This window comes from Vigna unguiculata, chromosome 10 (assembly GCF_037176805.1).
Source record: "Vigna unguiculata cultivar grain cowpea cultivar isolate G323 ecotype 2 chromosome 10, ASM3717680v1, whole genome shotgun sequence".
Taxonomy (NCBI): Eukaryota; Viridiplantae; Streptophyta; class Magnoliopsida; order Fabales; family Fabaceae; genus Vigna; species Vigna unguiculata.
Genome location: NC_140801.1, coordinates 48,319,278 through 48,336,458, shown reverse-complemented (window position 1 = coordinate 48,336,458; position 17,181 = coordinate 48,319,278). Strand labels below are relative to the sequence as shown.

Genomic DNA, 17,181 nt, shown 5'->3' with positions numbered 1-17,181 from the left:
AATTAGGCTTTTTTTTCGTATTGGACAAACCACTTTCCATAATTACGAGAATACGCATTTTTTAAAAAAATTACGAATTTGGACAAAACGTGTTAGGGTTGCAAATTTTCTCATGAAAAAATCGTGGGGGTGTGCATTTTTTGGCTAAAGTTGGTCAGAGAGAGAAATCGTGTAGGGACCAAACGTTATTTAATTTAAAAAACGTAGGTGGAGGTAGGCGTTTTCTACTCCATTTGATCAGTCTTTCCTATTTTCTACTATATTCTCAGAATGTGACAAAAATATAACAACCAGCTTTTCCTATTCTCAGATTATGACAAAAATATAACAGCCACTGCAAATATTAAAACTATTTCATTACATAATTGTTTCTGCAAATATTAAAACTACCCATTACATAAGCGTCAAATGTTAAAACTACCTACCCATTACATAAGCGTTTATGCAAATATCAAAACTACCCATTACATAAATCCAAAATCTATTACAAACTAAGAACGAGAATAATTATAAGAATTGTTAAACATATCCTGGATTTGATCAGTGCAAAAAAATGTTAAACCCATAACTATCTGACAGCATATAACAACTGTCACAGTATGTATTCCATCTCTCAACTTAATAAAATTATGTTCATAATTTCTCACTATCGGGAAAATCACACCACTGACCAAAAATATAATAGTCATTCTAGCACCAATTTCTAGATAATAACTGCAGAAAAAAATAACTATTATATCTCCCACAAGAAATCCAAATAATGATCCTACTATTGTTTTCACTAATCTTTTCAACCCTGCATCTCCCTCAATCCTACCCTCAAGTTTGTAAATAATGTATTCATTTAAGGAAACCAAAAATGTACCGCAAATTAGTTTTTCTTTTTTGTACTGGACAAATCACTTTCCATAATTACGAGAATACGCATTTTTTTTAAAAATTACGAATTTGGGCAAAACGTGTTGGGATTGCCATTTTCTCATGAAGATATCGTGGGGGTGTGCATTTTTTGGCCAAAGTTGGTCAAAGAGTAAAATCGTGTAGAGGCCACACATTTTCTAATTTAGAAAACATGGGGGGAAGGTAGGCGTTTTCTGCTCCATGTGATCAGTGTTTCTTATTTTCTACTTTACTATCAGAATATGACAAAAATATAACAGCCAACATTTCCTATTTTCAGATTATGACAAAAATATAACAGCCACTTCAAATATTAAAATTATTCCATTACATAATTGTTTCTGCAAATATTAAAACTACCCATTACATAAGCGTCATATGTTAAAACTATCTACCCATTACATAAGTATTTCTGCAAATATCAAAACTACCCATTACATAAATCCAAAACCTATTACAAACTAAGATTGAGAATAATTATAAGAATTTTTAAACATATACTGAATTTGATCAGTGCAAAGAAATGTTAAACCCATAGCTATTTGATAGCATATAACAATTACTGTATGTATTCCTTTGGTTTCATATCCACAAGAAATTTAAATATTGATTTTATTATTGTTTTCAGTAGTCTTTTTAGTTCTGCATCTCCCTCAGTCGCACCTTCAAGTTTATAAATAATGTATTAATTTAAGGGGACCAAAAAGGTACCGCAAATTAGATTAAGAATAACTCCTTTTCTTATAGTTTTAATTTTAGTATCTATTAGATATAAAGAAATTATCAACGTAAAACCAGTAATTAAATTTCTAAAGAATTCTCTTCTTACATAGTGATCAGCGGGAGGCTGTGCTTCTTCATTTTCCACATCGATCACTGGTTGCAGTTCAGGTTGGCCTTCCACCATGCTGCATATATCGTTGCATTTGTCTTTGCTGTGCATCATTTTACCACGTTGCGTATATCATTGCAATTGTCTTTGTTATGCATCGTTACACCACAATGTGTATATTGTTACATTTGTCTTTGTTGTGCATTGTTTCACCATGCTGCGTATATCATTCTACTATGCTGTGTATGACGTTACACCACGCTCCGTACCTTTTTTCCTTTTTGGAGGTCGAACAGGAAATGATTGATTGGTATGTATAGAATTATTAATTATTAATAAATTAATTTTTAAATCAATTTTTTTGCGTGCCTTCTCTTCACAGTTTGCACGCTCGTTTAGGACACATTGTGTTCAAGACGATTAAAAATGGCATCCATTTCACGTTCACGAGCTATCTCATGTTCATGATGCAATGCTTCAACTTCACGTTCAACTACAATTTTTGAACTCATAGTGAAAATTTGGGTTTTACTGTTAATGATTGTAGTGCGTTAGAATGATGGTCATATAAATAGTGAGTGAACGTCGCAAAACGACAAATATTTGATTAATATAAAGTCCTTGTGCTCCCCTGCATTTGTCTTTATTGTGCATCGTTCCACCATGTTGCGTATATTGTTGCATTTGTCTTTGTTGTGCATCGTTCCACCACGCTACGCATATCGTTGCAATTGTCTTTGCTATGCATCGTTCCACCACGCTACATTTGTCTTTGTTATGCATCGTTCCACCACGCTACGTATATCGTTCCACTACGTTGTGTATGACGTTCCACCACGCCACGCTACATATATCGTTCCACTACGCTGCGTATGGCGTTCCACCATGCTCCGTACCTTTTTTTTTTCTTTTGAAAGTGGAGCAGGGAAAGATTGAAAGTGTTTATGCAAAAACTACCCATTACATAAATTCAAAACCTGTTACAAACTAAGAAGAACGAGTATGATTAGAAGAATTGTTAAATATATTCTGAATTTGATCAGTGCAAATAAATGTCAAACCCATAACTATTTCACAACATATAACAACTACCATAGTATGTATTCCACCTCTCAACTTAATAAAACTATGTTCATAATTTTTCATAAGCAGAAAATTCACACCACTAGCCAAAAACAGAATAGTTGTTCTTGCACCAATCTCTGGATAATAACAACATGAAACAATGACTATTATCCCTCCCAGCAGAAATCCAAACACTGATCCTAGTAGTGTTTTGAGTAGTTTTTTTAGTTCTGCATCTCTCTCATTCCCACCCTCAAGTTTATAAATTATATATTCATTTAAAGGAACCAAAAGGTACCATAAATTAGATTTAAAATAGCTCCTTTTCTTATAGTTTTAATCTCTTTTAAATACAAAGAAACTATCAAAGTAAAACCAAAAATTAGATTTCTAAAGAACTCTCTTCTTACATAGTGATCAGGGGTGGCTGTGCTTCTTCATTTTCCATATATGACTGCATTTCAGGTTGGCCTTCAGTTATTTCTGGCTGCCCTTCTTCATCTTCCACTTCAATCACGGCTTCTGGTTGCACTTCTTCATCAATCACGACTGGCTCTGGTTGCACTACTTCAACAACTATATTATCCATTTTTCGTTTTAGTGTTAGTGATGGCATTGTATTAGAATGATCGCTCATATAAATAGTGAATGAACGATATAAAAGGACAAATTATACGAATATCTCTGTCTCTGTGCTCTCTGCATTTCTCGTTCCACTGTGCATTGCTCCTCCTCCTTTGCATTTGTCTCACGCTGCTTTGCTACGATGTTGTTTTGCTATGCATTGCTCATGTGCTCTCTGCATTTCTCGTTCCACTGTGCATTGCTCCTCTTCCTTTGCATTTGTCTCACGCTGCTTTGCTACGTTGTTGCTTTGCTATGCATTGCTCATGTGCTCTCTGCATTTCTCGTTCCACTGTGCATTGCTCCTCCTCCTCCTCTGCATTTGTCTCACGCTGCTGCTTTGCTGTGCATTGCTCACATCGTTCCACTACCCTACCACCACGCTCCATACCCTTTTTTTTTCTTTTGCAGGTGGAGCAGGAAAAGATAGCGTAACTCTTTTTTTTTTTTGCCTTTTATTCACAGATTTGGTTAAAAAAATGGATTACATGATTGAAGGCTTGTTTGGGTTAAAAATATGGATTACATGATTGTAATATTCACTACAAAAAAAATTGAAATTACTGACATAATTTTATCGACGAATATATTTTTGTCGGTAAATTTGAATTACCGACGGATTCTTAAATTTTAATTACTGACAAAAAAATTCGTCGGTAATTCAAATTTTTTTAACCGAAAAATGTACCGACGGATTTTTCCGTCGGTAAAAGAAGCGGGAAATTTTCCGCCCAAATTTGAATTACTAACGAATTTACCTACGGAAAAATCCGTCGGTAAAAGAAGCTGAAAATTTCTCGTCCAAATTTGAATTACCGACGAATTTTTCTGTTGGTAAATTCATTGATACTTATATAACTTAAAATTCGTCGGTAAAATTCATCGATAATTTTTTTTATCGACGAATTTACAGACAGATTTATCCGTCGGTAAAAGAAGTAGAAATTTTCCCGCCCAAATCTCACCTTATAAGAAGACGAGAAGAAGAAGAAAAGAAGGAAAAGAAGGAGAGGAAGAAAAGAAGGAGAAGAAGAAGAAAAAGAAGGAGAAAGAGAAGAAGATGGAGAAGAACGAGGAGAAGAAGGAGAAGAAGAAGGAGAAGATGAAGATGAAGGAGACGACGGCGGCGACTGCAGCGACGGTGTCGATGGTGGCAGCGACGGTGTCGATGGTGGCAGCGACGACTACGGTGGCAGCGACGGCAACGGCGACGACAACCACGAAAAAAAATGAAAAAAAATAAAAGAAGGAGGAGGAAGAAGATGAACAGTGCAAATAATTTACCGACGGATTTGTTGGTAATTACCGACGGTTTTTTCGTCGATAATTATCGACGAATTTTATCGACGGATTTTTTTGTTGGTAATTACCGGCAGATTTACTGACAGATTTTTTCGTCGATAATTACCGACATATTTACCGACAAATTTTTCCGTCGGTAGTTACCGACGAAACATGATTTCCGTCGGTAAAATTTTTGAGATGTTAAATATATAAAATATATTAAAAGAATAGTTAAAACAATATATTAATTATGTAAATATAAAAATAAAATTGGGATCAACGCTCTCTCTGCCCATGAAAATTCATATATATATATATATATATATATATATATATATATATATACACTGAATATGTTTCTAATTTTCAGCAAAATAAAAGACAATACTATAAAAGATAGTATATAAAAAGGTTAACAATTCAAACGAACAACTAAAAGGTTCATGCATTTCTAATTTTCAGCAAAATAAAAGACAATACTATAAAAAATAGTATATAAAAAGGTTAACAATTCAAACGAACAACTAAAAGGTTCATGCATGCATGGTAAGGTTTAAAAATTAGAACCAAGAAAATAATACATATTTTTCACTAGATTATTAAAAATAGTTCATATTATATATAAAAATAAATAAAATATAAGAATAGTTTCCTAACACTCATCACTAATAGATTTAACATCAACATCTGGTTGAACAAACTTCTTCCAATAAGAATGACTCTGCCACACAACATGCATTTCTTCTATGGAAATGCCCTTAGTCTCTGGTAGAAGCTTGTAAATGAATATGTTCATCACAATGACAAAGCATGCAAAGAAGATGAACAATCCAAACTTTATGTGACAAAGCATGGTGGTGAAAATTTGCATAATAGCAAAGGTCAATATCATGTTCATAGAGACATTAATACTTTGTGCAGCTGAACGCACTTCAAGTGGAAAAATCTCACTTGGAACTAACCATCCTAAAGGACTCCAAGACCATGCAAATCCTGTCATGTACACACATATGCCCCACACAACCACAATAGCATACCACTTTGGCAACATTTCCGGGTTTCCATCAAGTCCAAATTTCATGCATATCCCTCAATCCTACCCTCAAGTTTGTAAATAATGTATTCATTTAAGAGGACAAAAAATGTACCGCAATTTTTTTTTCGTACTGGGCAAACCAGTTTCCATAATTACGAGAATAGGCATTTTTTTAAAAAATTACGAATTTGGGTAAAACGTGTTGGGGTTTCACATTTTCTCATCAAGAAATCGTGGGGGGTGTGCGTTTTTTGGCCAAAGTTGGTCAGAGAGGAAAATTGTGTAAGGGCCAAACGTTTTCTAATATAGAAAATCTCGGGGGAGGTAGGTGTTTTCTACTCCATTTGATCGGTGTTTCCTATTTTCTACTCTATTATCAGATTATGACAAAATATAACAGCCAACGTTTCCTATTCTCAGATTATGACAAAAATATAACAGCCACTGCAAATATTAAAACTATTCTATTACATAATTAATTGTTTCTGCAAATATTAAAACTACCCATTACATAAGCGTCAAATGTTAAAACTACCTACCCATTACATAAACGTTTATGCAAATATCAAAACTACCCATCACATAAATCCAAAACCTATTACAAACTAAGAACGAGAATAATTATAAGAATTGTTAAACTTATCCTGGATTTGATCACTGCAAAGAAATGTTAAACACATAGCTATTTGACAACATATAACAACTGTCACACCACTGGCCAAAAATATAATAGTCATTCTAGCACCAATTTCTGGATAATAACTATAGGAAAAAATGACTATTACCCCTCCCACAAGAAATCCAAATACTGATCCTACTATTGTTTTTACTAATCTTTTCAATCTTGCATCTCCCTCAATCCTACCCTCAAGTTTGTAAATAATGAATTCATTTAAGGGGACCAAAAACGTACCGCAAATTAGGCTTTTTTTTCGTATTGGACAAACCACTTTCCATAATTACGAGAATACGCATTTTTTAAAAAAATTACGAATTTGGACAAAACGTGTTAGGGTTGCAAATTTTCTCATGAAAAAATCGTGGGGGTGTGCATTTTTTGGCTAAAGTTGGTCAGAGAGAGAAATCGTGTAGGGACCAAACGTTATTTAATTTAAAAAACGTAGGTGGAGGTAAGCGTTTTCTACTCCATTTGATCAGTCTTTCCTATTTTTTACTATATTCTCAGAATGTGACAAAAATATAACAACCAGCTTTTCCTATTCTCAGATTATGACAAAAATATAACAGCCAATGCAAATATTAAAACTATTTCATTACATAATTGTTTCTGCAAATATTAAAACTACCCATTACATAAGCGTCAAATGTTAAAACTACCTACCCATTACATAAGCGTTTATGCAAATATCAAAACTACCCATTACATAAATCCAAAATCTATTACAAACTAAGAACGAGAATAATTATAAGAATTGTTAAACATATCCTGGATTTGATCAGTGCAAAAAAATGTTAAACCCATAACTATCTGACAGCATATAACAACTGTCACAGTATGTATTCCATCTCTCAACTTAATAAAATTATGTTCATATCTCACTATCGGGAAAATCACACCACTGACCAAAAATATAATAGTCATTCTAGCACCAATTTCTAGATAATAACTGCAGAAAAAAATAACTATTATATCTCCCACAAGAAATCCAAATACTGATCCTACTATTGTTTTCACTAATCTTTTCAACCCTGCATCTCCCTCAATCCTACCCTCAAGTTTGTAAATAATGTATTCATTTAAGGGAATCAAAAACGTACCGCAAATTAGTTTTTCTTTTTTGTACTGGACAAATCACTTTCCATAATTACGAGAATACGCATTTTTTTTAAAAATTACGAATTTGGGCAAAACGTGTTGGGATTGCCATTTTCTCATGAAGATATCGTGGGGGTGTGCATTTTTTGGCCAAAGTTGGTCAAAGAGTAAAATCGTGTAGAGGCCACACATTTTCTAATTTAGAAAACATGGGGGGAAGGTAGGCGTTTTCTGCTCCATGTGATCAGTGTTTCTTATTTTCTACTTTACTATCAGAATATGACAAAAATATAACAGCCAACATTTCCTATTTTCAGATTATGACAAAAATATAACAGCCACTTCAAATATTAAAATTATTCCATTACATAATTGTTTCTGCAAATATTAAAACTACCCATTACATAAGCGTCATATGTTAAAACTACCTACCCATTACATAAGTATTTCTGCAAATATCAAAACTACCCATTACATAAATCCAAAACCTATTACAAACTAAGATTGAGAATAATTATAAGAATTTTTAAACATATACTGAATTTGATCAGTGCAAAGAAATGTTAAACCCATAGCTATTTGATAGCATATAACAATTACTGTATGTATTCCTTTGGTTTCATATCCACAAGAAATTTAAATACTGATTCTATTATTGTTTTCAGTAGTCTTTTTAGTTCTGCATCTCCCTCAGTCGCACCTTCAAGTTTATAAATAATGTATTAATTTAAGGGGACCAAAAAGGTACCGCAAATTAGATTAAGAATAACTCCTTTTCTTATAGTTTTAATTTTAGTATCTATTAGATATAAAGAAATTATCAACGTAAAACCAGTAATTAAATTTCTAAAGAATTCTCTTCTTACATAGTGATCAGCGGGAGGCTGTGCTTCTTCATTTTCCACATCGATCACTGGTTGCAGTTCAGGTTGGCCTTCCACCATGCTGCATATATCGTTGCATTTGTCTTTGCTGTGCATCATTTTACCACGTTGCGTATATCGTTGCAATTGTCTTTGTTATGCATCGTTACACCACAATGTGTATATTGTTACATTTGTCTTTGTTGTGCATTGTTTCACCATGCTGCGTATATCATTCTACTATGCTGCGTATGACGTTACACCACGCTCCGTACCTTTTTTCCTTTTTGGAGGTCGAACAGGAAATGATTGATTGGTATGTATAGAATTATTAATTATTAATAAATTAATTTTTAAATCAATTTTTTTGCGTGCCTTCTCTTCACAGTTTGCACGCTCGTTTAGGACACATTGTGTTCAAGACGATTAAAAATGGCATCCATTTCACGTTCACGAGCTATCTCATGTTCATGATGCAATGCTTCAACTTCACGTTCAACTACAATTTTTGAACTCATAGTGAAACTTTGGGTTTTACTGTTAATGATTGTAGTGCGTTAGAATGATGGTCATATAAATAGTGAGTGAACGTCGCAAAACGACAAATATTTGATTAATATAAAGTCCTTGTGCTTCCCTGCATTTGTCTTTATTGTGCATCGTTCCACCATGTTGCGTATATTGTTGCGTTTGTCTTTGTTGTGCATCGTTCCACCACGCTACGCATATCGTTGCAATTGTCTTTGCTATGCATCGTTCCACCACGCTACATTTGTCTTTGTTATGCATCGTTCCACCACGCTACGTATATCGTTCCACTACGTTGTGTATGATGTTCCACCACGCCACGCTACATATATCGTTCCACTACGCTGCGTATGGCGTTCCACCATGCTCCGTACCTTTTTTTTTCTTTTGAAAGTGGAGCAGGGAAAGATTGAAAGTGTTTATGCAAAAACTACCCATTACATAAATTCAAAACCTGTTACAAACTAAGAAGAACGAGTATGATTAGAAGAATTGTTAAATATATTCTGAATTTGATCAGTGCAAATAAATGTCAAACCCATAACTATTTCACAACATATAACAACTACCATAGTATGTATTCCACCTCTCAACTTAATAAAACTATGTTCATAATTTTCCATAAGCAGAAAATTCACACCACTAGCCAAAAACAGAATAGTTGTTCTTGCACCAATCTCTGGATAATAACAACATGAAACAATGACTATTATCCCTCCCAGCAGAAATCCAAACACTGATCCTAGTAGTGTTTTGAGTAGTTTTTTTAGTTCTGCATCTCTCTCATTCCCACCCTCAAGTTTATAAATTATATATTCATTTAAAGGAACCAAAAGGTACCATAAATTAGATTTAAAATAGCTCCTTTTCTTATAGTTTTAATCTCTTTTAAATACAAAGAAACTATCAAAGTAAAACCAAAAATTAGATTTCTAAAGAACTCTCTTCTTACATAGTGATCAGGGGTGGCTGTGCTTCTTCATTTTCCATATATGGCTGCATTTCAGGTTGGCCTTCAGTTATTTCTGGCTGCCCTTCTTCATCTTCCACTTCAATCATGGCTTCTGGTTGCACTTCTTCATCAATCACGACTGGCTCTGGTTGCACTACTTCAACAACTATATTATCCATTTTTCGTTTTAGTGTTAGTGATGGCATTGTATTAGAATGATCGCTCATATAAATAGTGAATGAACGATATAAAAGGACAAATTATACGAATATCTCTGTCTCTGTGCTCTCTGCATTTCTCGTTCCACTGTGCATTGCTCCTCTTCCTTTGCATTTGTCTCATGCTGCTTTGCTACGATGTTGCTTTGCTATGCATTGCTCATGTGCTCTCTGCATTTCTCGTTCCACTGTGCATTGCTCCTCCTCCTCCTCTGCATTTGTCTCACGCTGCTGCTTTGCTGTGCATTGCTCACATCGTTCCACTACCCTACCACCACGCTCCATACCCTTTTTTTTTTCTTTTGCAGGTGGAGCAGGAAAAGATAGCGTAACTCTTTTTTTTTTTTTTGCCTTTTATTCACAGATTTGGTTAAAAAAATGGATTACATGATTGAAGGCTTGTTTGGCTTAAAAATATGGATTACATGATTGTAATATTCACTACAAAAAAATTGAAATTACTGACATAATTTTATCGACGAATATATTTTTGTCGGTAAATTTGAATTACCGACGGATTCTTAAATTTTAATTACTGACAAAAAAATTCGTCGGTAATTCAAATTTTTTTAACCGAAAAATGTACCGACGGATTTTTCCGTCGGTAAAAGAAGCGGGAAATTTTCCGCCCAAATTTGAATTACTAACGAATTTACCTACGGAAAAATCCGTCGGTAAAAGAAGCTGAAAATTTCTCGTCCAAATTTGAATTACCGACGAATTTTTCTGTTGGTAAATTCATTGATACTTATATAACTTAAAATTCGTCGGTAAAATACATCGATAATTTTTTTTTATCGACGAATTTACGGACAGATTTATCCGTCGGTAAAAGAAGTAGAAATTTTCCCGCCCAAATCTCTCCTTATAAGAAGACGAGAAGAAGAAGAAAAGAAGGAAAAGAAGGAAAGGAAGAAAAGAAGGAGAAGAAGAAGAAAAAGAAGGAGAAAGAGAAGAAGATGGAGAAGAACGAGGAGAAGAAGGAGAAGAAGAAGATGAAGGAGAAGAAGAAGAAGACGACGGCGGCGACTGCAGCGACGGTGCCGATGGTGGCAGCGACGACTACGGTGGCAGCGACGGCAACGGCGACGACAACCACGAAAAAAAATGAAAAAAAATGAAAGAAGGAGGAGGAAGAAGATGAACAGTGCAAATAATTTACCGACGGATTTGTTGGTAATTACCGACGGTTTTTTCGTCGATAATTATCGACGAATTTTATCGACGGATTTTTTTGTTGGTAATTACCGGCAGATTTACTGACAGATTTTTTCGTCGATAATTACCGACATATTTACCGACAAATTTTTCCGTCGGTAGTTACCGACGAAACATGATTTCCGTCGGTAAAATTTTACCGACAAGCATTTTACTAACGGATTTTTGACCGTCGATAATCTGTCGATAATGTTGATTTAACGACAGATTTTGACCATTATCGACGGATTTTGGCCGTCGGTAATATTGGTTTTTCTCGTAGTGATGTTTTTTCTTTCTATTTGTGTTGTTATTTTTTATTTTGTTTTGGATTTGTATTAGAATTATAAATGTGTTTCTTTTGCCTAGTTTTATTTTTCTGTACTTTTATATTTACAGAGTTTTTTTTTTTTGCATATATCTTAAGGAGAAACTGGATTTTTTTACAAAACTATTAATTAGATTATGATTTAGTCTTTCGGTGGATAATAGATTAATTGGAACATAATTTAAAGTTGAGGTTTTTGTAGAAAGATAATTGAAGTTTAGAAGAAAAAAAACTTACTATCAAGTTTAGAAGAACAATATTTTTTTAATTATTTTTATTAATGATTAATCTTAAAATAAACAACTCTACAAGTTTGTGGAAAAGTTTAGACTGAAGAGCGAAAAAGAGTCTTGAGACTTTAAGATACTGCAAGTCTACTATCGAATTTATTTTCTTGACAACCAGAACCAGATTTTATTGTTTTAATTCATTCGTTTTATATATTTATCTTTAGTAGTGTTTTTGTATATTATCATTTTTTATTTCATATAAAAATATATAGGTATGTCAACTAGAAATTTTGAATTAGGGTATTCAAGAATTCAAAAGAAAAGAAGAATTGAGACTTTACATAACAACAAGGAGCTACGAAGAAAAAGAACAAATGTCTTGTGTATTACGATGTGTAGATATTTCATTTTTTTAAATGCTTAAACCTTGAAAAATCTTTAAAACATAATAATTTGTTGTATATTGATGGATTTGATTTAATTTCATAATTAAATATCTTAAGGGAAATTATAGGTTTGGAAAATGATAAATCAATTGACATTCTTAATTATATAAAAAGATAAATTCTTTTCCAAATGCATATATATAACTTATAGAATAATATTAACAATTCCAGTGTAAGTTGTTTAAGTTGAAATGAGTTTTTCAAAACTAAAGATAACAAAAACTTATTTAAGATCAACAATATTTCAAGATAGATTAAACAAAATAGTCCTATTATCTATTCAGAAAGAAATGTTAAATGAAATTAATTATGATAATTTAATAAATAATTTTGTATAAAAAAAACTCAAAAAATAAATTTTAAATAAAATGTCTTATTTTTTAAATTTGTTTTAGGTGTCCCAAACTGTTGCGCAGCCCTCATTAACTTACACTAACACAATACTAAAATTAGGTTAATGTATACTTAACTGACATTACTTTATTTATTTTAATTAGTATTGACTAATCTAACGTTAGCTTATCTTTAATATTTTCAATTAGTCTTTATTATGTTGATGCTAATTTAATTATTTTTAATATTTATTTTGTTAATTATACTTAACTGACATTACTTTATTTATTTGAATTAGTATTGACTAATCTAACGTTAGCTTATCTTTAATATTTTCAATTACTCTTTATTATGTTGATGATAATTTAATTATTTTTAATATTTATTTTAGTTAGTATTCGTTAAGTCAACTTATTCACTTTTATTATTTATTTTATTTAACGTTCATTAAGTTGGCACAAATTTAAATATTTATTTATTAAAGAAGTTAAAATTAGTTTTACACCTTTTAAATATGTAAAAGATATATTTTTTTTTTCTTATGTTAGAGTTGATCTAACATAAAGCTAAATTTATATTTTCTTATAATGAATGTATTTTTCTTGTAAATAGGTTAATAGCGACCCAAGTGCACTCACATTAGCAAATTGTTTTTGCCTATAGAGAAAAAACATGAATAAATATTGAATTAAATTTTAAAAGGCTTATTATTTAAAACATTTAAAACATTATATGATTCACGTAAAAAATTCAAATGAAACATTTAATATTTAGATTGTTAATGCTAATTCCTTTAAATATGTTATCTAATCATCTTATTTATTTTAAAAGTTATTTTTATTTTTTTTACAAGAGAGATGTGCATTTAATAATTTTTTTAATTAATAAATGAGTAATTAATATTTTTGTGAAAATTCTATAAATTTCTTTAATATAGTAATAAGATCTGTATATAAAGTATGAATTAATTAAATCTGGCCCTTAAAGTTCAAACGAATAATCAAGTGCACTGAAAAGATTGTGACAGAAAAAGAATTATTTTAAATGTAATAACCCCAACAACACATTCGATTTGATGTCAAGGTTAATTTTAATTCATTAAGAAACTTTTTAAAGAACATAATGGTAAATCAAATGTGGTAAACCAATCAAAAAGGAAAGGGGGCACTTGTTATTACTTCTACGTAAAAATCTGATACTAAAATATTGAAGAGATAATTATGATTTTAGTTCTCGAATTTTAAAGTATAATTGAAATACGTGATTATGAAACTTTGATATATTTTTATTTTTAAATTTAAAAAAAATAAATAGATATGTTTATTAAAAAAAAAAATGTGTCCATGTTTGAGTTTGAAATACTTTTGTCTCCGTACTCTAAAAATAAATATATATTTTTTAACTCAAATTAATATGTCAGCTAAAAAACACGTTAATTTTTTTTTTATAAGTTTAAATTTGATATACTTTTTTTTTCCGAATATTAAAAATAAATGAATATATTCTTTCTTAATCTAAACGGTTGACATATTTATTTATTTTTTCTAAATTTGGAGATAAAAATGTATAAAAATCTCAGATAGATATAGATTAAAATTTGAGGACTTAAAACATACACAATCTATTATTAATATACGTTTCTAAATTTTAATAATAACATTAAAAGCTATTTAATGACATTAAATGATTTTTAATTAGCTACGTTTTTTCAATTAATACCAAATGTGCTACCCATGACATTGAGATTTTCTTTCCTATTCAAAACCATTTCCCAGCCTATATAAAGGTGAGGTTGAGGCATGGATACTGCACACCGCCCTTCTCTCTTTCTTATGACAACAATGTCTTAGGTTAGAAATAGGGCTTCAAACCCAAGTTGGAGTTTCATTCACTCCAAGTATTAGAAGATATGATGGTAAACCTCTGCTGCTGGTTCATGGATACCTATGGTTTCGTAACAACACTTGTTTCCACGAAATCAAAGGTTTGCATGAACTGGGAGATGAGTTTACTTTGATCTTTTAGTATTGGAGTGAAGGGAACTCCAAAGACTATATACATCATCACGTTATTCTCCCCATTTTGTATTTGAAAAAGTCATTGTAGGCTTTTATTTTTCTTTTGTCAATCAGAAATCTGGATGAAAACAATCAAATGTGATGCTAATCCTTATATATCTTACAGAACAAAGAAGTTTTTTTTTTTTTTTTTTTTTTTTTAAAAAAATTATTCTATGAAAGTATTTAATAATTATTTGATTAAAAGCATTCACTAATATGTTAAACTCTCCTTAAACATGCAGGTTTATGATTCTGATTAAAATCGTTGTAGTAAGAATATCATACTAACTCCTTTGGCTTATTGGGAATCAAAAAGTAAGTCTAAGTTTTGGACTGAAACTGATGTTAAACTTTATATGGGTTGGATTTGAGTTTCTCGAAAATTTTTCTGACAAAGATTCTAATGAATTGATAAGAGGAGCTTCAACCACCACTTTTGAAGTGTTTTTGATGTTTTTTATATCTACTTTTTCCTTAGAAATCTTGTTATTATTGTAGGGAAAATGAGTGTTCATGGAAGGTTTTAATGTCTGTACATAGTCCTTATAGATGTATATCACTCTTCCTATTCCATTAACTCCTGTGGTGTTTTTGGGAAACAAGATGTGAAAGTTCCATTTCAATGTCTCTTTTTTATCATTTAAAGATAGTTTGAGAAAGAAGAACACCGTGTTGTTGAATACTATAGTGATAGTAACTTCTACAACGAGGAAGAAGAAACTGTTATTTGTCTTAATTATGTGGTGTGATTTCTCTTCTTTCATTTGGAAAATGTTATAGTTTATTGGGGTTCAAGTAATAATGTCTAATAATAATATATTCTTCGAGCTAAATTATTTTCTTCGCATTGAAAATAGTGTTTAAAATTCTCTTATTACATAAAATTATTTTCTTCACATATGGAAAACTTTATTCCCTTTCATCTGAAGTTTCATTTGCTCCCTCATAAAATTTATTTATGGGATCATTATAAATCACATACAATAGACCATGAAAAATATATATGTGGCCTCAAATAATTCATATACCGTACAAATTAGAACATAGTAAATTCATCTTAATGCAATGAAATTTGTTGAGTGGATATAATTAAGAAATTACCTAATTGTTTTCCGTTTGAGATCTTTTGGACAAAAATATCATCCATTGAGTACATTATTAGAATGCACTTGTTGGATCAAGTCTAAAAGGAATCATGCCTTTTTAGATGAAGTGTACTAAGCCAAATCTCATACATTAGACAAATTATGCAAAATCTTAAATACGTACAATTTTCTTAAAATAACTTTTAACTTCTAATTAAGTAGTTCAATTATTCCAACAAGTTCAAAATAAAGAAAAGTCTAATTTGCATAGTAATACTAGTATAATTCCATCTATCATGTCAAACTTAAATTCAATCATAAAACCAACATGAATATCAAATTTAATGTATTTAACTTTAAATAATATATATTAACAACTTCAAAATCAATTGTATATCATAATTCATAATCAAGAATCAAATAATTGTCCTTGTCCCATACTATTTAAGATCAATAGGTAGACACCCATCATACACCTAGGTTGTTGGAATCTTTGGAAGTAGGAATATACTTAGTCTTGTGGAGATTTTACCATGTGAAAACTTTACATTAAAAGGTGTAGCATGGGAGAGGAATAGGGCATTCGTGAGTTAGGAAGAATAACATAATATTTGTAAAGGAATATCTGTGATTTATTACCTAGACTTTGTGGTCTAGAGTGCTTTGTTTTGCTGTAGGTGTAGTGTTTCAGTTTTTACCAAGAAAGATTCACTTATGGATGATACCTTTCATGGACGCAACATCATTCATAACAGAGTCATTAAGAAAGTTGTTGTATGTGTTTAAATAAGATGGAAAGCTCTATATAAGCATGTGTACGAAGACAGATTTTGTGAAGTGAGCTTTCAGTGAAGGATTTGTGTTTTGCTCTAGTATAGTAGATCAATTTAGTGACTAATTATAATTTTTTACTTATGATAGTAATTTTTTTAGTAACCAATAATTTTTAGTTTTGTAAATTAATATCTAAATTGGTCACTATAGTTACCGATAATTATTGGGTCACTAAAATTAATCACCATTTATAAGTTTTCTAGTAATGTCTCTTGTCTCATTTTATTTTTATTAATCTTAAAATTTTTATGACTATAAGAGGTGGGGATATACGAGAGTGAAAAAAAAAAGAGGTAAAGAGATTATAGAAAACCAAATAAATTAAGAAGTATTATTAATACAATATTACTACTTCAAACTATTAGGATAAGAAAATAAAATATTTATTAATTATTTATCTATTTTTTATTTTATAGTTAGATTATATTTGTTCAGTGAGGTATAATAATAAAAAATTGATGACTAAATATTTATTTAATATATATTATTTTTCTGGATGGCTAAACAAGAATAATAAAAAACCTAAAAATTCAAATAATATTAAGATTACTAAATAAACAAATATTTGATCACATCATATGCGAATAGT

The 17,181-nt window shown here is 31.0% G+C and overlaps 1 pseudogene; it reads right to left on the bottom strand.

Moving 5' to 3' along the window:
* Positions 1 to 5,357: 5,357 nt before the first annotated feature.
* On the bottom strand, positions 5,358 to 5,786 carry LOC146883387 (sugar transport protein 12 pseudogene; annotated as a pseudogene).
* Positions 5,787 to 17,181: the final 11,395 nt, after the last annotated feature.